The 23,392-nt window shown below is 37.4% G+C and overlaps 1 protein-coding gene across 1 annotated transcript in view; it reads left to right on the top strand.

Moving 5' to 3' along the window:
* The first annotated feature begins 4,179 nt into the window (after nucleotides 1-4,179).
* LOC134309822 (RNA-binding Raly-like protein) overlaps nucleotides 4,180-23,392 on the top strand; it is a 299,334-nt gene continuing 280,121 nt past the window's right edge. Inside the window, exon 1 of the mRNA XM_062991166.1 lies at nucleotides 4,180-4,278. The gene's annotated coding sequence lies outside the window, so the exon portion shown is untranslated. The remainder of the gene's footprint in view (nucleotides 4,279-23,392) is intronic.

Genomic DNA, 23,392 nt, shown 5'->3' with positions numbered 1-23,392 from the left:
ACAGCCAAAACAACACTGAAGTGGCTTTGGGGCAGCCATTGAAATGTACTTGGGTGGCCCAGCAAAAGCCCAAACTAAAACCCTACCTAACCTCTATGGAGAGACATAAAATGGCAGTTCAGAGGCATCCAATCCTGAGATTATCTGCCTTGAATAATTGGATAAACTGGCTAAATCCAGGTGTGCAGAACTTGAACCCAAGTAAACTGCAATTGATTTAACTGCAATTGCTGCCAAAGGGGCTTATCCAAAGTATTGGATAAAGGATCTAAATACTTTAGTGAATAAGAGATTTCAAGGTTTTTTTTTTTTGTTAATTAATTTTAAAAAAGCATTATATTTACTACATCGTCATGGCTGATTAATTGTAGATTGATGAGCAAAATGACATAAAAGATATGACATAAATTTCAAATTAAATCCTTAACAAAAAAATCTGCTAAAAGTAAAGCAATCTGAGTGCTATCTGAATCCACTGAGCATGCCTTTTACAGGTGTAAGTAAACACTTAAATGTAGATACTTGAAAATGACTTTAAATTAAGTTATACTTCTTTACACTTATTTTTACCTAAGCTTTCCTGTCACAGCAGTGGCATGTTACAGAGAGACATTTCAACAGGCTTTATTTTTGTTTGAATATAATTTTTGTATATTTTGTGTGTAGAAAAAAGTTTATAACTTATTGTTACTGGATAAATATTTGCTGTAGGCCACTCTGCAACAGTTTTTGAGTGACTGCTGGCTTTCTTATCATGAGTCAGGGAGCATGTTATGAAATCTCTTGGGGCACAATTGCTGTTTTGTTTGGTAGCTTCTTCAGTTTAAGTGCGGCTTAATAATTTTGTTTCTAATAAGCTTCAGGAAGAAATGTCAAGAACAGCAGTTGCCCCTCTTTATCGCCTTCATAGATTTGACCAAGGCGTTTGACCTGGTTAGTCGGAGCGTACTTTTCAAACTACTGAAGAAGATCGGCAGTCCACCACAACTTTTGGCAGTCATCACTGCATTCCATGAGGACATGCACAGCACAGTCTGCTTCAACGGTGCAACGTCTGACGCTTTTCCAGTTAGCAGCGGAGTGAAACAAGGTTGTGTCCTTGCGCCCACACTTTTTGGTATCTTCTTTTCCATGCTCCTCCAATATGCCTTCAGAGACTGCAGTGAGGGAGTCTACATACACACCAGGTCTGACGGCAAGCTCTTCAACATGGCCCGCCTTCGCACCAAGACCAAAGTCGCTGAGTTACTTCTACGCAAGATGCTTTTCGCCGACGACGCAGCCTTGATCTCACATACGGAGGAAGGTTTGCAGCAGCTTGTCAGTCCCCTCTCCCACGCCTGCAAGGAGTTTGGGCTGACCATTAGCCTCAAGAAGACCAACATCATGGCTCAGGGCACAGACCATCCTCCCAGCATTGCCATAGATGGATGCAACCTGGAAGTTGTGGAGAGCTTCACCTACCTCGGATCGACTATATCCTGTTCACTCTCCGCCGATGCAGAGGTAAATCGCAGGATTGCCAAGGCTGCAGCAGTTATGGCCAGACTAAATCACAGAGTGTGGCAAAACTCCAACCTTACTGTAAAAACCAAGCTGCATATCTACCAGGCCTGCGTGTTAAGCACACTCCTCTATGGTAGTGAGACTTAGACAACCTACGCTAGGCATGAGAGGAAGCTAAACAGCTTTCACCTGAGGTGCCTGCAACGCATCCTGCGTGTACAGTGGCAGGACAAAGTACCCGATACAGAAGTTCTGGAACGCGCCAACACGAGCAGCATGTTGGCCATCCTCTGTGAGAAGCGTCTCCGTTGGCTTGGCCACGTTAGAAGAATGGATCCAGGTCGCATCCCCAAAGATCTTCTGTATGGTGAGCTGGCTGAGGGTTCACGGCTGACTGGATGCCCCCGACTGCGATTCAAAGATGTCTGCAAGAGGGACATGAAATTATGCGGCATCAACCCTAGTTCGTGGGAATCCAGCGCTGAAGACCGTACAGCCTGGCGACTTGCTGTTAGACGGGGTACTCAGAAAGCAGAATTGGACAGGTTCAAGCATCTTGCTGACAAGAAAGCCAGGAGGATGGCACAGCAATCTTAACCACAACGTGCGACTCAATTTGTCTGCGGCAACTGTAGCCGGGACTGCCACTCAAGGGTTGGCTTGTACAGCCACTCGAGAAGGTGCAAATAAATTTACCCGCAACGGATGCTACACCATCGTCTCCCGAAGACGGAAGGATGCCAGAGAGAGAGAATTGCTATTGTAATGACACAGACCATGATTGAGTTGTGTATGATTCTACATCATGCATATCTATCTATCTATCTATCTATCTATCTATCTATCTATCTATCTATCTATCTATCTATCTAGCTAGCTAGCTAGCTAGCTAGCTAGCTAGCTAGCTAGCTAGCTATCATGACTTTAGCCTAAATTTAAATACACTATTAAGTGTCTATAATCTGTATAGAACACATTAAAATTTGAGTAATTTAAGTGATTCAGGCAGTCACTAAAGAAAAATGGATAAATGAGGGCATTACATTGATGCAGCGGATGAGTTCCACACGGCCTCAAAGTGCTAAAGACCTTGGAATAAAGCTTGCCACTGATTACTCAGTTTGTAATGTTCTTACTATATCTCTGTAGTTATCCTAGTGTTTAACGTTTTACTGGCTAATTCTGACATGTGTTACAGGAAGAACTGGACAGATGAATGAGTCAATAAATGAATGAATGAATTAACAATATCAGGGTATGCGTAAACTTGGTGTTAAATTCGTTACTGAGTCTGACCTGAAGATTTTTGTCCATGTTTAAAGATGAGGGGTAGCGTTACAGGAAAAACTGTATAGATGAATGAGTCATTGAATGAATGAATAAATGAATGAATGAATAGTATCAGGGCATGTGTAAACTTGGTGTTGAATTCTTTATTGATTCTGACTTGGTGCTTTTTGTCCATGTTTAGATAGACAGATAGATAGATAGATACTTTATTGATCCCAAAGGAAATTAAAGCAAGTTTAAAGATGAGTGGTAGCGTTACAGGAAAAACTGGATAGATGAATGAGTCAGTGAGTGAATGAATAAATGAATGATATTAGGGCATGTGTAAACTTGGTGTTGAATTCGTCGTTGATTCTGACCTGGTGCTTTTTGTCCATGTTTAAAGATGAGGGGTAGTGTTACAGGAAGAACTGTATAGACAAATGAGTCAATTAATTAATGAATGAATAATATCAGGGTATGAGTAAACTTGGTGTTAAATTCGTTATTGAGTCTGACTTGGAGATTTTTGTCCATGTTTAAAGATGAGTGGTAGCCTTACAGCAACAACTGGATAGATGAATGAATCAATGAATGAATGAATGAATGATATTAGGGCCTGTGTAAACTTGGTGTTGAATTCTTTATTGATTCTGACCTGGAGCTTTTTGTCCATGTTTAAAGATGAGTGGTAGCATTACAGGAAAAACTGGATAGATGAATGAGTCAATGAATGAATGAATGAATGAATGATATTAGGGCATGTGTAAACTTGGTGTTGACTTATTCACTGATTGGTAGAGTTACAGAAATAACTGTATAGGTGAATGAGTGAATGAATGAATAATATCAGGGCCTGTGTAAACTTGGTATTAACTTATTCACTGAGTGGTAGAGTTACAGAAATAACTGTATAGATGAATGAATGAATGAATGAATGAATAATATCGGGGCATGTTTAAACTTGGTGTTAAATTCTTCATTGATTCTGACCTGGAGCTTTTTGTCCATGTTTAAAGATGAGGGGTAGCGTTACATGAAGAACTGGATAGAATAATGAATAAGTCAGTGAACGAGACAATCAATGAATGAATGAATAATTATTAGAGCGTGTGTAACGTTTGTGTTGAATGTTTCACTGATTGATTCTGACCGGATGCTGGACGTGCATGTTTAAAGATGAGGGGATGGTTACAGGAGGAGGAGGAGTACAGAGTTATAAAGCAGGAATAAAGTGCGGTGGCTCCTCAGTTACACAGTGTATAAGCGTGCAGAGATCAGCAATCTCTCTCTCTCTCTCTCTCTCTCTCTCACACACACACACACACTCTCTTTCTTTCTTGTACACACGTACACGCACAGAGCGCCGTGAGTCACATGACGCAGCGGAGCCCGGCAGCTCGAGACCGAGACCAAGAGCGCGAGCCTTCCGCCATCATTCCGCCGCGCGCTGCGCCCTGACGCGCTTTTTCTTACTGCCGCTCCATTTTGCACTGCCACCCGGTGAGTACACTAATCTCCACTCAGCCACCCCTTTTTAATAAGAGCTTTTTGTCTTTTTAACCACGTTTTTTTTTGTTTTTCCCCTTCTGTCGCTGCTGTTGAACGGTCAGATTGATACATGCTGCTGGTTTTGGGTTTTCAGCGTTTTCCCCCGAGTTTTTCAGTATGCATTGATTCTGAATGGGGACTTGTTTAATCACATACTCACATGATGTGTCGAGGATGAAAGTGGTTTTTACATCGATCTGGCAGTTGCGCATTTTTTCACCTAGTGGTTTTGCAACATTTTTCTTTTTTTGTTTTCTATCATAGACTTTGACAGTATGCGCTTGGCTTTGTATTTGGCGATGTGGCTCATGAGAGTTTTGGGATTTTCATGAGGTCGGTGCACGTCGCCGATCAACAGCATCTGATTTTATTTTCTCTTTTCTTTACACAAGTCATTTTTAAACCTGGTGACGTTTGAAACTTTCCTCGCAGTTTTACTGTTTGACATGGCTATTTCTTTTTTGTTTTTCATTCATTTTTTCTATTTTGTCTACTTTTGCAGATTTCAGTCTCAGATATTTTTTCGATGGTGTCATTTTTGTATGGTTGATGCACGATAAGTGGATGTGAATGGATGAAATGTGGCTTTTGATGGGAACATATGTGCTTTTTTGTTTCCTTGCCAACGAAGATGAACAGACAATTCTCCCTTTGCAGGTACATAAGGACCAGACATGTCAAAATCTGCAGCAAGTGTGTTTGCAATAAAAGCAAAGTCGGTAAAAATGTCACTCTGATGTGTTCTTTGGCTTTGAGTTTTTAAAGCTTGTAGGATTTGCACAGTGTTTGGGTATTTTAGAAATACCTTGAATATTAGAAAATTGCATTATTAGAATGTAGTATATTAAAAATGCAAAATAGCTGAGTATCACTGTGTACATCTATTTATGTAGAATAATATATGGTCTTTTATATGATATATTTGGTATAGTATTGTAGTTTAGCACTTTAAACAATGTTGGGGGTTTGTTTTTAGCAGTGTTATGTTCTAGCATGTAAACATGGACTTGTTACTCTGCCTGTCCTGACTGCTTACAGTCAGCATTATATTCGTGTACCTGGCATTTGACATAGAAGACAAACAAACATAGACAATCATTGCTTTACTGTATTTCTGTCATTCTGTCAAGATTTGAATAATTTTATTGACCTGAATAGCCACATCAAGCAGAAAGTCATACATTTTTGTAGCTCACACTTTGGCCAATAGTAAGGATTTAGCATTAGCACTGTACAGTAAACAGTAGTCTAAAACTATTTTGTTATATAATATACTTCATGTGCATATATCCACTTTAAATATACACACAGTTTATGCTTTTGACTTTGTACTTGTAAAGATTTACAAAACATACACTAAATGGACAAAAGTATTGAGACACCCTTTCTAATTTTATACTTGTGTTAAAGCCACAACAGTTGCTAAAACGTATAATAAATACAGTATATATAGGAGATTATATACTTCCAAATTGCAGCAATAGTTACGAGAATGCCATGTCCTTTTTCCAGCATTTATGTGCCCCTGTGCACAAAGCAAGGTCTACAAAAGACATGAAGAAAAGCTTTCTTTAAAGAAACTTCAATGCCCTGCACAGAGCCCTCACCCCAGCCTCACTAAACTGCTTTGAAATAAACTGGAACATCAGTTGAGGCTTTCTTGACCAACATCAGTGCCCAGTCATACAAATGCTCTTTTGACAGAATGGGCACGAATTTCCACAGACAAACTTCAAAGTCTTTTGAGAAGCTTTCTCGGGAGAGTGACTGTTGATATAGCTGGAAAGATCACAGAGGTAACTCTAGTTTAATATAATTTGTTTTTGAAATAGGATGCCCCACAAGCTCTTGGTAAGGGGTTCAAAAACTATTACTCTTTTAAAAATTAAATGGTCCTTTACCTTCTTTTTTTTATAAAACAATCATGAAATATCTTTGCACATATTTAGTCTAAATTTAAGATTTTTAAAAATTACATTACATTTATGACATGCCCCCTATTTTATATCATAATGCTCAAACCTTTATATTTTACTGTGAATATAGTGTTTGAGGGCTTCTGTGAGCAACCCTTCTTTCTGTAAACACAACAAGCTGAATCATTACTAAAAGTCATCTAACCAGATTACTTTGCTTCAAAATGGTTTTGATTTGATTCAAATGCTTGTATACATATTTTATACACCCATTTTTGCTTGTTCACTTCAAAAGTGAATTGCACTGCAATTCATTGCTTATAGTTTACTGCTAACTATGGTTCCTGGAGTTTTCTGAATGATAAAAGTTCAAGCAAATTCTATTTATTATTATTAACAAGGTGACAGTTAATAAGATGTAATTATACAGCAGTCGGTCACCACACATGCAAGTATGTATGATTATGCAGCTTAGCAGTTTGACTGGAGTTGGAGATTTATTTTCAGCACTGTCCTAGCATTTGAAAATTGACTCAGCCCTAACTCTGCCTGTCTGTCCCCTTATTATCAGCACCATGTTGGCATTAAAAGACACATAGGCTTAGGATCATTGCTGTACTTGTATGATGGTTTGATTAGCATTATGATTAAAGAGGGGAAAAAAAAGATAATTAATTATACAGTAATTAAGTACCACATATACCAGGTATAATTCAGTTGTACTGGGGAAGTTAAGTCAAATGGGGAGTTAATGTATAACATGTAAGCCCAGCAAATGTATTTTGATTGTATGTTTCAGCATTTGAATTTAGTCTGTTCTAACTGCCTAATATAACTCACATTGGTACATGTTGCCTAGCAGTTGAAAACATGTATACTTATGATCATTGCTGTATTCACTGCAAGACCAAATTATTACTATATTTCTTAACCATAAACACCTAACTGTAGGAAAAGCATTAGTAAATGATGTGTTTTTGTTTCAATGCAGATGTTAATGATTTTTTATAAGGTATATAACTAACATTAGTGTTTCTATAGCTAACTCTAAAATCAAATGAAATGTCAGGATAAAAAATGGAAGTGTGATGTGAATGATGTATTGGCTGTAAGAGCAGTGCTGAAGATTTTTCAATAAATATTTCATCATGTAAACATGGATTTACAACCCTGTCTGCCCTGTTTGCTTAATATCAGCAACACATTGGTGCACTTTTGGAAACCAATACTTTATTATTATTGCTGCATTCATATCAAATGTAAATTAGATTTGCATTTTATTGTGGAATTTATCTGTAAGACTTTGCTTTAAAATGTGGTTCCAGTAGGAAGTAATTTAAGGAAGTTTATGAACATCTAAATGCAGATTGAAACTGTCCTAAATTCCTGTATAGTTAGATCACAGTAAAATCAAGCAGGTCGCACATGTAAATATGTGTATTACTTCAGCAGTTTGACCAATGTTTGTTTAGTGCTGTATGTTTACACATGAACTCATAACCCTGTCTGTAACCCTGCCTGTCCTGACTGTTTAATATCAGCAATCCCCTTGTGCACTGTATGAGATAAAAGATACACACTCATAAAAAATAAAAATGCAGTAGAAGAAGCAGGTTTCTTTTCCTAAAATCACCCTTTAATTTATGGTTATTTAAATTTTTTTTGTTTAAATGATAAGCTATTTCATTTTCACTAAAAGGAAATTATGGAAAAACTGTTGGGTCATATATCAAAATGTTAACTGGGGAAGCAAACATGATTTATGTATTACATTTACAAAAAAAAAAATCTTTCTGGAAACTTACATAACTATTCTCCAATCGGGACTGAATTAGATTGTATTTAATTGGAGAATGTTTGCTAATAACCATTACCATGATCTGTAATTTGAATGATTGTCTGTGCTTTTTAGCATTGTATAGTCAGTCCTTATACAGTTAAAATCGAAATATTAATAAGGCGTATGGCTGACACCAATAACTTAATTAATCAAAACCAAGTAGAAAATTAAAATCAGACATGTAATAAAGTGCTAAATGTGTGATTTAGCTTAGCAGTTAATCATTTTTAGAGATTTAAGCATTGTACATTTTATAGCGAAAACTATGGCGGCACCTAACCATGAGATTGGACATATTCAAAACCACAGGCATTAATATAAAAGTTCTGTCTTGCATTTCATTTTAAGAAGCCTTTTCACAAGATATTGGAGTGTGTCTATAGGTATTTGTGCCCATTTAGTTAAAAGATAATGCACAAAGTCAGTCAGTAATTCATGGCTCATTTTAAATTCATCAAATCAAAGTTTATATTTCACATACAAGTCATACATTGTACATCTAGCAGTGAAAAAGACAAAAAAAAAAAAAATTAATAAAAAAAAAAATATGTATATATATATATATATATATATAGAATGTGCAATATAAACCTATCAAATGTAAAACTGCAAGTATTCCATACGCAATAATGTATTTTAGAATTCATAAAGACATGCAAGTACATGACATATGGTACTTTTAGAAGTACAGATCATTAAACACAGCATAAGAGAGCTATCAAATACTTTTAACATTTAATTGTTGTTACTGGCATGTATTTTAGCATCATGTGATCACTTATTGCAGTATCCATCAACCTTGGGGTCCAGAACCCAATGCAGGGTCACCTGACATGCAAATGGTGTTCGAGGAGATTTTTTTTTTAACAATACAGTGTTCTAAGTTGATAAATTCAGCCTATGGAATATTTATAGTACTAGTTTGTGTTTTTATTACCTTAGACATTTTATTAATTTTGGAATTCCTGTCACTGTCACTTAGCTAATGTTCTGTAAAATCGGCAACATTTATAAAGCTGTAAACAAAATAATTAATAGGGTTGTGAAGTGTTCAAAAACATTTTGAGCTGTTAAAATTGGGTAATTTGCCAAAAATTATAAGAAAACCCTATTTTTGTGTCACTGGCATTTGAAATAAACACCATATCAGTGTTTTATGAAGAGAAAACCAACATTTGCATTTTTTATTTAATAAAGGCAATTGGGTGGTGTAGTGCTCTATTATGCTAGCCCACTGCTACTGACCAGCTGAGCTTTTACGCCTACATGGTTGTTTATGTCTTGGAGTGGGGGAGCAAACCCCTGTGATGGATTGACACCCTGTCTATGGTGTTCCTGCCTTGTGCTCAGTGTTTACCAGTGAAACCAGACCTGCTGTGACCCTGAGAGGGATAAAGCTGTTGAAGAAAATGAAATCAGGTAGTCAGAGTAGGTGGTGTAAAATTGAGTCATTAAGAACCTTTTGTGCTTTACACCCAACAGGAAATACAAATATGATAGTTACAGAAGTCCTGTTCACATTCTATTTGTTTTAATTAGAGTAGCTTTAGAACATTTAGAAAAAGTAAACATTATTGATGGCATCATTAACCACCAACTAGCAGCTTATGAGTTTTGTCATTGTCAGTGAACACAGCATGAAAGAGCCAACATATTTTGTCCTGTTAAGCATTTTAAGCAATTTTAAAAATCTATTTTCAGAAATGTACTGCAAGTACTAAAACATTAACATGGGCTCTTGCATGTTCTGAGGGCTCATTAACACTGGCTTGTGCAACAATAGACTACAAATATACATTTAACTATTGGTATATGTCTCTAAAAATAAGACATGTTTAATAAAGGTACGGAACAAAAAGATTTACAGTAATAGATATTGTAAAATTCTTTCCTTAAAAATAGAATTTGGCTTGACACTCAGGTGGAGCAGGGGGTCTAATGTAAGTTTGATCTGAACCTCTGCTGACTGGTGGAGGTACAGGCAAGAAAACAGTACTGCTTCATACACAATACTGCTCTCTGTGTGACACGTTTCTGCCAAAGGTGAAAAGAAGCAGTCAGAGCCTACATGCGTAATCGGGTCTGTGATAGTCTGCGGCTCTCCTTTTAGCACTGTGGACAACATAGGGAAGCTGAAACTATTTGATCTGTTCAGCAGTTTGTGTAGTGTTGGGTAATGTGGTAGCACATGCTGTACACATTGACATTGACTCAAATCTGCATGATAACTATTTATCTACTCATCAGAAGCTCACTTAATACATTTGCCATAATTGTTAAACTATAATTATGGCCTTACCAAATACAAAACATGATTTGAAAAATTAACTTTGTTTCCAGATTGTTAAAATGATTAAAATAGAATTTATAATAAAAAAATTGAATTAAAAGAAAATATTTTCATTAGCGGTCCCAGACTTTAGACCCATTATACCAATGAAATATAATCTCTAGAATAGATTTACTAGTGCACTTACCTAACAGTGGTACGAGACTATAAACAAAAAAAGTAATGCTTTAGGCAACACACTGACCACATCATTACTTCATGTTTAGTATGTAGGACTTTTTTTCTTTGTCAGTTTATACACCGATCAGCCATAACATTAAAACCACTTTCTTGTTTCTACATACACTGTTTATTTTATTACCATATAGAAGCACTTTGTAGTTCTACAATTACTGACTGTAGTCCATCTGTTTCTCTACTTCTCATACTTTTTTAGCCTGCTTTTACCCTGTTCTTCAATGGTCAGGACCCCCACAGAGCAGGTATTATTTGGGTGTTGGATCATCCTCAGCACTGCAGGGACAATGACATGGTGGTGGTGTGTTAGTGTGTGTTGTGCTGTATGAGTGGATCAGACACAGCAGCGCTGCTGGAGTTTTCAATTACCTTGTCTATTCACTGTTCACCCTATTAGACACTCCTACCTAATTGCTCCACTTTGTAGATGTAAAGTCAGAGATGATCGCTCATCTATTGCTGCTGTTTGAGTTGGTCATCTTCTAGACCTTCATCAGTGGTCACAGGATGCTGCCCATGGGGCGCTGTTGGCTGGATATTTTTTATGTTTGTGGACTATTCTCAGTCCAGCAGGGACAGTGAGGTGTTTAAAAACTCCATTATCATTGCTGTGTCTTATCCACTTATACCAGCACAACACACACTCCACAAAACACACCATCACAATGTCAGTGTCACTGCAGTGCTGAGAATGATCTACCACCCAAATAATACCTACTCTGTAGTGGTCCTGGGAGAGTCCTGACCAATGAAGAACAGCATGAAAGGGGGCTAACAAAGCATGCAGAGAAACAGATGGACTACAGTCAGTGATTGTAGAACTACAAAGTGCTTCTATATGGTAAGTGGAGCTGATAAAATGGACAGTGAGTGTAGACACAAGGATGTGGTTTTAATGTTATGGCTAATCAGTGTAAGTACTAACAGGTCCTGGCTGCTTTAAATACTGTTAAGTTGGTTTACCAACAACAAACACATGTTTTTTTTATATGTTCATAAAAAATGTACAATAGCTGACCCTGCTCTCTGAACCCAGCTTCCAAACAAGCTGGGATATGCGAAGACAGAATTTCATTGTACTGTACACCCTTTATATGTATGTATGACCAATAAAGGTGTTGTATTCTATCACCACTGCAATATGGCTAGATACAAACTAGCCACCAATTAAATTAGCTGAAACTGGCATGAAATTGGGTTATGCAACAGGGCAATGATCCAAATCACAAAAATGATCATACTGCATATGAGTGGCTGAAAATAAACAAAATTAAAGTGTGTCTGAACTAAAAAAAAAAAGTTCTATAAAGAAAAGTTTTATAAAATTATTTTACATGGATGAGAAAGACTAACATAATTTAGTTAGACACATGGATAATAAAGAGGATACAAGCACTTATTAAATTTAGAAAGGAATTCTATTTTACAGTTTTATATTCTATGGTCTGTTTGTTTCTTAGGTACCTTTTTAAAAATGTGGTTAATTAATGAAACCACATTGAAAATGTCTCAGCAATAGAACACGCATGTATTCATTCATTTTTACAGACTTATTTTACCTAGTCCAAACTTAATCCTGTGAGTCCAGAATCACCCTAAAACATTTTGACAGACATAAAATCATAATTGTGCATCAGCAAGACCACTCAAAGGGAAATCAGCAAACAAACCGGATACTTACAGTGTAGTATTTGAGCTGTTATAAAAAAAATCTGAAGAATCAGGAGAGGTCAGGGGCAAAAAAAAAAGAACAGGAAGGCCAAGAAAACTTCTTAAATCTGATGGGATGTGTATCAGAGTTTCTTCTTTGAGAAACTGGAAGAAGTCCAGCAAGGACCTTGCTCAGCATTTGGCAGCTTTATCAGGATGCTAAGTTGACGGTTCTATAGTCCGAAGAAACCACTTTTACTGAAGAGGAAAAGGGTGAAAATGATAAGACATGCTAAAGCTCTCGAATATTGGAATGAAGACCAGTGGAAAACAGTGTTATAGACTGACAAATCCATGTTCGAAATTTGTGGGTCTAATTATCGACAATGTGTGAGAAGAAGAGTTGGATCGAGATGGAATAATGAGGCCTTCAGTGCAACATGGTGGAGGGTTTGTCTTGGTTTGGGGCTGCATTCTGCCAGTGGTGGCAATATTGTTCAAATTGATGGTATCATGAATGCTGAAAAGCAGATTTTAATTGATCTTGCCATAATTTTGGAAAGCACCTGATTAAGATTTTTTTCAGCATGATAACGATCCCTGGCAGACTGCTAATGAAATAAAATAATTTGTATATATATTTATTTACTGGTACACATTTCCTGTATTTTCTATTTGTTTCTTAATAAAGAGACTAAAAATATGGATGGTCATTAAAACTTTGCTAAATCAACAGAGCTAGTGATGGCCTAAAACTTTTGCACAGTACTGTGTATACACAGTCGCATTATAATGACCACCAGCTAATATCCAGAGTAACCGCAGTGTACAGCACAGACAGCAGCTAGACACGCTGGGAGTAACTTACTAAGGTCCTGGTAGGTTATCTGGAGTCATGCTGACTGCAGTGCATCCCACAGCTGCTGGAGGGTGCGTGGGAGAGGATCCATAGAGCAAACACGATGATCAAGGTGGTCCAACAGATGCTCAACTGAGTTCAGGTCTGGTAAATAATGGGGCCAGGGTAGTACTTGGAAGTCTTGGTCATGCTTTTCCAAACAATGTTGGACATTTCTAGCCGTGTGACATGTCGCATTGTCTTGCTGGAAGATCCCATCCACCCCAGGGAAGACAATTTTACCCATGGTACTTTCACCCATAACAGCAATGAAGGATATACGTAGGTGCACACAGCCTATCGCACACCTTATATAACTGCCAAGCCAGCTCACAAAACATGACTAGTAGAAAGTGGTCATAATAATGGTACTCGACTGTGTAGACGTTTACTATTATTTCAGTACAAACAGTATGAACGCAAGATATTTTATGTTTTGTCTGGTCAACTTTATTTTATTTGTAAATATACAAGCATTCCAGTCTGCAACACATTTGAAAAAAAGTTGAAACAGAGCAATTTAGGGCTAGTATTAGGGTAAAAAGGACTAAAAAATGATGTGATTTTGAACAGGTGATGTCAGTAGATGATTGTAATCATTATTTGGAACAAAACAGTATACACGAAAGCCTGATTCTTTAAGGAGCAAAAAATGGGCACAGGATCTTCAGTTTGTCAACAAATGCATGAGAAAATGATTTATATTCCACCTAGACACATCATTCCAATGCACAGCATTGTAGTATTGCTCAGCTGTTTTCCTTTTTATCCAGCATCTAGAAATAGTCATAGAAATCTTGTAATATAGTTTAGTTATGTGTTTGTATAAATAATACTTAGTTTCAGAATTGTTCTGTTTTGTTTTATCTTTTGTTAAGTCATGCTGGTTCGGGTTTTGTTTTGTCCGTGTTCGGTTTAAGCACTGTTAGCTTCACTTAGTCTTGATTGTTGTATTGTGTGTTTGTGTTTACTTTAATAAATCACACTAGCATTTGTACTTGTTTCAGTGTTTTGTATTACAGTTATCAAATGTTTTTGCCACCTGTAAAAAACACAACATGCATTTTAAACATCTTGTCAGAATAAATCAATGTGTATGGAAGACCAAATATGGGACTTAAATTGAATGCTTTTTGTCCCTAATTGGTGTTCAGTAGAATCTCACTTTAGATTATGGAACACTTCTTGCTTAAATAGTGACATGTTAAACTCTTATTAACTGCAAAACCGCAATAAAAATGCCACAACCTAGAACCCACATGATGAGTAGAACCTCACTTTGGAATATGAAACACTTCATGATCTATTAGTGACCTAATACACTTTTATTAACTCAATAAACTCTCATACAGTAATAAACCTGGCACTATCTAAAACCCACACACATCAAAATGTGCGCACACACACACACACACACCCATTAACACATATTTCTTTAATTACGGAGGAGTGGTATGTTTAGGATCATAAACAATCAAAAAGTGCAACACCAGCGTTTCAGAACCATGGACAGCAACCGGCAAACTCCATCAGGTGCCTATCTTATTTAGGCCTATTTAGAGAATTGTCATGCAGATACACTATTTGACAAGATTATCTCTGTAGCCTTAGCATTTAAACGTTTTACTGTATTTTTTTTTACATTTTGTTGAACACATACATTAACACATATATTCTTTCATCACAGAGGAGTGGTATGTTCAGGACCATAAACAATCAGAAAGTACAACACTAGCGTTTCAGAACCATGGACAGCAACACACGCGTCAGTAGGTGTCTATTTTATTTAGGCCTATTTTGAGAATTATCATGCAGATACACTATTTAATACGATTCTCTCTGTAGCATTAGTATATAAAGGTTTTACTGTATTTTTTACATTTTGTTGAACACACATACATTTACATATATTCTTTCATCACGGAGGAGTGGTATGTTCAGGACCATAAACAATCAGAAAGTACAACACTAGCGTTTCAGAACCATGGACAGCAACACACGAGTCAGTAGGTGTCTATTTTATTCAGGCCTATTTTGAGAATTGTCATGCAGATACACTATTTAATACGATTCTCTCTGTAGCATTAGGATATAAAGGTTTTACTGTATTTTTTACATTTTGTTGAACACACATACATTTACATATATTCTTTCATCACGGAGGAGTGGTATGTTCAGGACCATAAACAATCAGAAAGTACAACACTAGCGTTTCAGAAACATGGACAGCAACAGGCAAACGCCAGTAGGTGTCTATTTTATTCAGGCCTATGTTAAGAATTGTCATGCAGATACACTATTTCACAAGATTCTCTCTGTAGCATTAGCATTTAAAAGTTTTACTGTATCACTATTTTTTTTTTAGCATTCATCACTTGTATGTAAAATTGTATGTAATTACTTTGTTCATATGATATCATTTGATTTTTATCAACACTTTAATCTGGTCAGGTTTGCAGAAGGTATGGTTGCACTGGAAACACTGAGCACAAGGCAGGAGTTCTCTTGACAGGGTGGCAGTCCATCCAACATTAGCATAATAGACCACTGCACCACCTGAGTGCTAACATGCTTTGTTAATTATATTATCAATTAAGTTAAAACATCTGCTGCAAAATATTTAAACAAGCAAGAACTTTTTATTTGTATTTAATTTTTTTACATATTTTACAAATTGTAATGCACTTCATAATTTAATGTATATTAAATGTTTAAAATCTTTCAAGGATGTTTAAGACAATTAAATCTAAGAGCTATTTTAAAAGCCTTAGTTTGTCTTTTGGTAGTAGTTTTTGTTGGATTTTGAAGAATGTTTTGAATTAGTCTCCATTTGCAGAAGCAGGTACTGAGCTAGTAATCAAAAGGTCACTGTTTCAAGCCCCACCACTGCCAGGTTGCCACTGTTGGGTTCTTGAGCAAGGCCCTAAACCTTCAATTGCTTAGACTGTATATTGTCACAATATTGTAAGTCGCTTTGGATAAAAGCGTCTGCTGAAGAAGAAGATATACTTTATTTGTCATATATACATATTCTCTTGTACAGTACAATGAAATTCTTTCTTCACATATCCTAGCTTTCTTCGCATATCCTAGCTTTGTAAGCTGGGGTCAGAGATTGTACGGCGCGCCCCTGGAGCAGACAGGATTAAGGGCCTTGCTCAAGGGCCCAACAGTGGTTGCATAGCAGAGCCTGGATTTGAACCGCCAATCTTGCGCTTGGTAACCCAAAGCTCTACCCACTAGGCTACCACTGTCCCTAAATTCCGTAAATGCAAACTTTTTATAGCTTCAGTTTTTTTTACTAGTTGTCACTTTTGCATCCAGAATTTGTTGACATTTCTTCATGAACATATGCATGTTTTCTATGCTACTGACTACCATGCAACACTAAGGTGAATAACATTTTAAAACCTCTTTATTTAAAGCACAGGCACAAAATATAAATAAAGCAGTTTGTTGTCGTTATATTTATAGTTTCTTTCTGAAATTTTAGAAGTATTTGACCCAGACTAACACTGGCATTGATATGTATGTAGCAGTTGCTGAAAGGTGCCTCTGCTGTGCTGATAAATGTCTCTTGCTCCGTCATCTCTCCAGCTGGGCATTATGATATCCAGCATTAGTTCCTGTGGTGTCATCTCTGCCCTCCAGGCAATTTCTCTCTGTTATCGGGGCCTAGCAAGGCTTGCACATGGGGGCTATAAATGAGCACTGAGAGATATGATAGCTCATGTGTGTCAGGATACTTTCCATCTCATGCATAAAACATTCAGTGGCATGTAAAGACCTCTGTACTCCGGGCATGTGCTTACTGTTAAAACAGGGTATGTGGTTGCTTTTGTGTTATTTTATTTATAAAAAAAAGTTTGTGTAGTATTAGAGATCATTGAAGTATCATTAAAATGTAATAACTTCCCTAAGATGATATTACACTTAAGGTCCAGTTATATAGAAGCATCATTTAACTATGACTCAGGTTCAAGTTTTGCAATTGGCAACCTTCAATGACAAATGTGATGTTCTCTGAGTGATGCTTGCAAGGTTTTGCTTTTGATATTCTGATATCCCTAACACCCATAAACATTCCAGAACAAGGGTTTGCAATTGGCTCTAAGTATATTCAAGTAGATCTGTGTGCCTTGTAATTTTTCGCTGCATTGTCCAGTGTGTAGTCCTACTGTGCACCAAGTGTTTTCAGGTTAGGATCTAGACTTGATAAAACCCTGATGGGTATAAAAGTGATTTTTTTTGTATACTGTGTCCAGTAATCATGGCTGTAGGAAAGATGTATGGTCATATTTGGCTCCTATGCAAATATTTTGATCTGGTGACTGGGAGGCAATTCAATTATAATGAACTCAGATGACTTGTGCTTTGTGAAAAAGCTTAGCTTGGCCAAAACATTATCCACATCATTAAATCACTACCACCAGCCTGAACTGTGGACAAACTGCAGGTTGGGTCCAAAGGTCTAAGCTGTTTAATCTAAATTTTGACCATACAATCTGGATTTCAAAGCAAAAATGATATTTCTCACAATAGGCATTTTAAACTTGAACTATCCAGTTATACACCGATCAGCCATAACATTAAAACCACCTCCTGGTTTCTAAACACTGTCCATTTTATCAGCTCCATTTACCATATAGAAGCACTTTGTAGTTCTACAATTACTGACTGTAGTCCATCTATTTCTCTACATACCTTTTTAACCTGCTTTCACCCTGTTCTTTAATGGCCAGGACCCCCACATGACCTCTACAGAGCAGGTATTATTTAGGTGGTGGATGATTCTCAGCACTGCAGGGACAATGACATGGTGGTGGTGTGTTAATGTGCGTTGTGCTGGTATGAGTGGATCAGACACAGCAGCGCTGCTGGAGTTTATTAAATACCGAGTCCACTCACTGTCCACTCTATTAGACACTCCTACCTAGTTGGTTCACCTTGTAGATGTAAAGTCTGAGACGATCTCTCATCTATTGCTGCTGTTTGAGTTGGTCATCCTCTAGACCTTCATCAGTGGTCCCAGGACGCTGCCTACAGGGCACTGTTGGCTGGATACTTTTTTGGTTGGTGAACTATTCTCAATCCAGCAGTGACAGTGAGGAGTTTAAAAACTCCAACAGCACTGCTGTTTTTTATTCACCCATACCAGCACAACACCATGACACACCACCACCATGTCAGTGTCACTGCAGTGCTGAGAATGACCCACTACCCAAATAATACCTACTCTGTAGAGGTCATGGGAGAGTCCTGACCATTAACGAACAGCATGAAAGGGGGCTAACAAAGTATGCAGAGAAACAAATGGACTACAGTCAGTAATTGTAGAACTACAAAGTGCTTCTATATTGTAAGTGGAGCTGATAAAAAGGACAGTGAATGTATAAACAAGGAGGTGGTTTTAATGTTATGGCTGATCAGTGTATACAGTAGATTTGGGAAATATCACATACATTTTGACTTCTTGTGTTGTGAAGCTGATTTTAATTGAACATAATTGCCAGTTTTATCTTTCAGACTGTACACTTTATCATCCCTAATGATAATGTGAAAACATGAGCTTTTTAAGTTTTCCAAAAATCAGTTCTGATTTTTTTACAGTCCTAACAACACAGTTACACCTACCTACACTCATGCCAGTACAACAGACCCTCTATGTCAGTACCCTGTTACTGTGATTGCAGTGCTGAGAATGGTCCAACATCCAAATAAGATCTGGTCAGCGAGTCCCACTGGGGATACCATTTGATTGATTTATGGGGTACAGGGTATGACAGAGACACAAATGGGTACATTCAGTAATTATCCACAAAGATCATTTTTCGGTGGATGTAGCTTTTAAGATATTCAGTATATGTATGTACCAGACAGGTTTACCTAAAAGTGCTTATTGAGTGTACAGTAATCCCTCGCTATATCGCGCTTCGACTTTCGCGGCTTCACTCTATCGCGGATTTTATATGCAAGCATATCTAAATATAAATCGCGGATTTTTATGCTGGTTCGCGGATTTCTGCCGACAAGGAGTCTTTTTATTTCTGATACATGCTTCCTCAGTTGGTTTGCCCAGTTGATTTCATACACGGGACGCTATTGGCGGTTGGCTGAGAAGCTACCCAATCAGAGCACGCGGTTAAGTATCCTGGGTGCTGATTGGCTCAGCGAAGGAGAGAAGCGTTAGATTCCGCTTTATGCTGTATAACTGTGCGGGAAATGTTTATAAGAGTGTGGGAGGGTTTATAAGGGCTTAAAATATATAAAAAATAACCATATAAACACATGGTTTTTCACCTTTCGCGGGGGGTTCTGGAACGCAACCCCCGCGATCGAGGAGGGATTACTGTATACCATAATTGCCTTAAGATTTAATGTCTTAATTGTCTTAAATTTAGACAAGCAAGTAGACACTAGTGGTCTAATAATATCAATACCTATCTACACTAATCCTACCTATCCTTTCAACAGCTACAGTATATTGCTTTCTCTGATTGGACTTGTACTACCATTCCTACTATAAATGGCAGCTGCATATTCCTTTCGGATAGATGCTTAGTGATAACCCACCCTATGACCAAATTCTCAGAGGCCTTAATACTATTAATTCTGTGGTGGCTTTATATAAAGTCAGTTTCAGTACAAATAAATCACATATCTTTTTTTCCAGTTTTGACACTAATACTTGGTCCACTGAGGAGTTTGGCTGGAGGTCTCGGATAAGAAATAATGTCCTGCTGCCTTAACAAATATGGCCAGCAGAGAGGCCATGAAGGCACAGATGATTGACGTGTCAGTTCCTCTTAACTGACAGTCACCTGCGCCTCAGGGAGTGTGTTTCTGTTTATCATGGTTTCCTCCCCACAAATTTGCCGGCTCCTCTGTTTGGAAATCATCTCTTAAAACCGTCATGCTGGGCTCAATGTGGTCTGGTTGTCATGGAAATGTTTGGTCACGATGGAGCCACCCTGGATGAGTGAGCTGTTCCAGAGGTGGTATGACACCTCTAGAGCAGGCTCGAGGTTTGGACTCACAAAAAGGGCAAGCTGTGCCAGTTGATGGTGTGTGGTGCTGCTCATGTATTGTCTTCCCCGGCTTGTTCTGTGTTTCTTTACTTTCCTCTTTTCCTGGAAACTTTGTTATTTTAGGCAAAGTCATATTGTTAGAACCATTTTTTATTTCTCTTTTTTAAATCTCTTTTCTGTTTACTTTCTCTGTTGTAGGCTGTAGATGTTTTTACTTTGTTTTGGCCACCTCTTTATTGCCTTTATTACCTTTATGGTTCGTGCCAACCAGTTTTCATAGGGGTCTGTATTGCACAAGGAGACTCACGCACTGATCTCTGTTATCCCCCTTCTCATTGCAGCCCCAGGTCACAACTATGACCCTTCCTCCCTCCCTGTCATTGTCCAGCAGAGCTGAGATTTAAATGCACAAGCTCCAGATGTCAGCCCTTCTGGGCTAATGTGCTTTGGTGGTTTTATAATTAATTCAGTTGTAAATTACACACGGTGCCTCGGCACAATCTGCTTTTTTACGCTTGGACATACATTCCCTGTAGAAATTTTTGTGTAACACCTTAAACTTTTAATATATTTGCCCTAATTTTTTGCCCTAAAGATTTTAGCAAGAGTTGTGTAAACTAATCGTTGTCCAAACCAAAATATAGGACACTTTATACAGTACAAAACGAGAGGGTTTGCTTTTTTGGTGTTGAAAAATCAAATTGTTTGTTTCAGGTCTTATTGGGCTTACAATATGCTTAATGCTACAAAAGATAACTGCACTGTATTACTAAAGGAAAATGCCATTGCACAGTTTTTGGATTTACACATAACAAAATCATCAAATACTATTATTATAAACACTGGATACTCTAGTGTGCCATTTCATAGCGAATTTTCTGTTCTCTTTTACAATTAAAATAAATGTGACTAGTTTATATCACACTAAAATATGAGATCAGCCTAATCTTTAAGTAAATGTATTTTACTAAAAATTTAAACCAAAATGCTCTGCATTTGGATCTTTGTGCTGTGATGTTGGCAAAGCAAGGTTGCACAGAGTTTAACAAGATCTGAGAATCCAGGGCTTTCCTTCTTTTCTCACCTCACATCTTTTTATTGGTTTCTAGGCCAAGATACTGAAATGGCCATGGCAAAAGCTTTATACTGTGTTCCTGTGAACTTAAAATATGTTTTCAAATAATGTACTGCTAAAAAATCCCAGTGACCCAATTTTAGCTTTTTGGTTGAGGCAGACAGATTTCTAATAATAAAAATCCTGTTATATTTAATGGAAGACATTTAGGGCCTTTCGAGGAAAATAAATACAGCCGCTAATAATTTCTTGTTAAAAAAAAATGGGACAGTGCAAAATATAACATTAGTTTATCAGACATTGCTGTGTTGGAAAAAAACATATTTTGCTTAATTTAGTAAGAATATTTTAAAACAGTTTCAACCAGATAATTTTAAAAAACAACCTTTTATTGTAATGCAGGATTGCAAACAATATCGTTTTTTTCCCCATAAAAGTCAGAAACCTTTGCTAAATGTGCATGACCTTTCAGCATGGCATAAAAAACTGTCATGCTACTGCAACAAACGTAGCCTTTGGGAACCTGAAATCTAAAACTCTATTACACAAAAGAGAAAGCCATATGCTGCCGAGTTCTCCTGGCCTGAACTTAGATGAATTTAGAATTTAGATGAACTGAAAGACTGTGGAAGTTTCAGCTTGTTTTCGGGAAAACGACTGTTGAGTTCTCAGGAGCAGAGGAAAAAAAAAAAAAAAAAAATGTTTAAACTGTTACATGGAAAATGTGCAAAAGGAAACATGTCATTTTATGGGGAGTAAATCAGTGCCCACAGCATGGGTGACTTGCATATGATTAAAGGTACCATTGACACAGCAACATATCTCTCATCCAAGTGCTTGCGCTTAACTGGCCTGCTGCTGTCTAAATCGCAGCAACCATAGACTGTTGAGCAGCTAAAGTCTTGTATGAAGCAAGAATAAGGAAAATTTTCATTTGCAATACTGCAACAATTTGTATCCTCAGTGCCCAAACCAATAAGAAACATAACAAATACTCAAAAGGACCTGTTTACCACTGGATAATAACTTTCACTATTTATTAATATTATATATATATATTATATACTGTATATATATATATCTTCTCCCATTACTCCCATGCAGTAGTAGACAACAGTACAAGGTTGTCATTGTTGCAGTACCCATACACTCATCCTCTGCAGCCATGCTTTTGTAATGTGGGTTGCATGTGGTTTTGTATCGTCATGTTAAAAAAATTTCTCATCTTGAAGGCAGCATATGTTGCTCTAAAACCTTGCTGTACTTTTCTGCATTAATGCTACCATGACAGAAAAGTAAAATACTTTTGACAGAGGCACTGACACAGCCCTGCTGATAGCAGTCTGGATGGTCCTTTTTGTCTTTGGTCCAGAGCACACAGCGTTTATTTCTTTCAAAAAAGATCTGGAATACTGATTCGTTTGACAACAATGTGATGGTCCATATCGGATGCCTTTGAGCCCAGATTACTCAACACCGCTTCTGGGCATGGTTAACATAAGGCTTCTTTTTTTGCACAGTAAAGTTTTAAGTGGCATTTGTGAACGTAACTCCATATTGTAGTGCTTGACAAAGGTCTGCCAATGTAATACGTAGCCTATGTGGTTATATACGGTACACATAGATAACAGGTGTTCAACTAGACTTTCTTAAATTGTTTAATGATATGTACTGAACAGGACAACCTTGCATGTCCCTTTAAGTCATTTTTTGAGGTACATTGTTTTTAAACATTTCAGTATTTTTTGCGTGTTGAAAAAACGGAGATCCATCTTTGCTCCTCAAAGACTCGGCCTTTCCTGGATGCTGTTTTTGTACCAAACCATGATTACAATCACCTGTTGACAGTTGTTCTATTCCAATTGCTGGATAGAGAAACACGATTAGTACCACTCCACAGAACATGTTTCCGCTGTTTGAGAGTTAAATGGTGGCATGCTTTACAACACTCCATCCAATGCTTGGCATAGTGCTCGGTGATGTAAGGCTTGCATGCAGCTGCTGGGCCATGAAGTCATGCCATTAAGGTGCCAGCCCAAAGTTTTCATGTTGATTTTATTGCCTAAGGAGGTTTTGACCTCTGCAGTTATTGAGTCAGCAGGAGGTTGGCGACTTATGCACCTTGCTCTGTA

The sequence above is a fragment of the Trichomycterus rosablanca genome, chromosome 3 (genome assembly GCF_030014385.1).
Source record: "Trichomycterus rosablanca isolate fTriRos1 chromosome 3, fTriRos1.hap1, whole genome shotgun sequence".
In the NCBI taxonomy this organism is placed as follows: Eukaryota; Metazoa; Chordata; class Actinopteri; order Siluriformes; family Trichomycteridae; genus Trichomycterus; species Trichomycterus rosablanca.
This window is presented reverse-complemented; position numbering and strand designations above follow the sequence as displayed.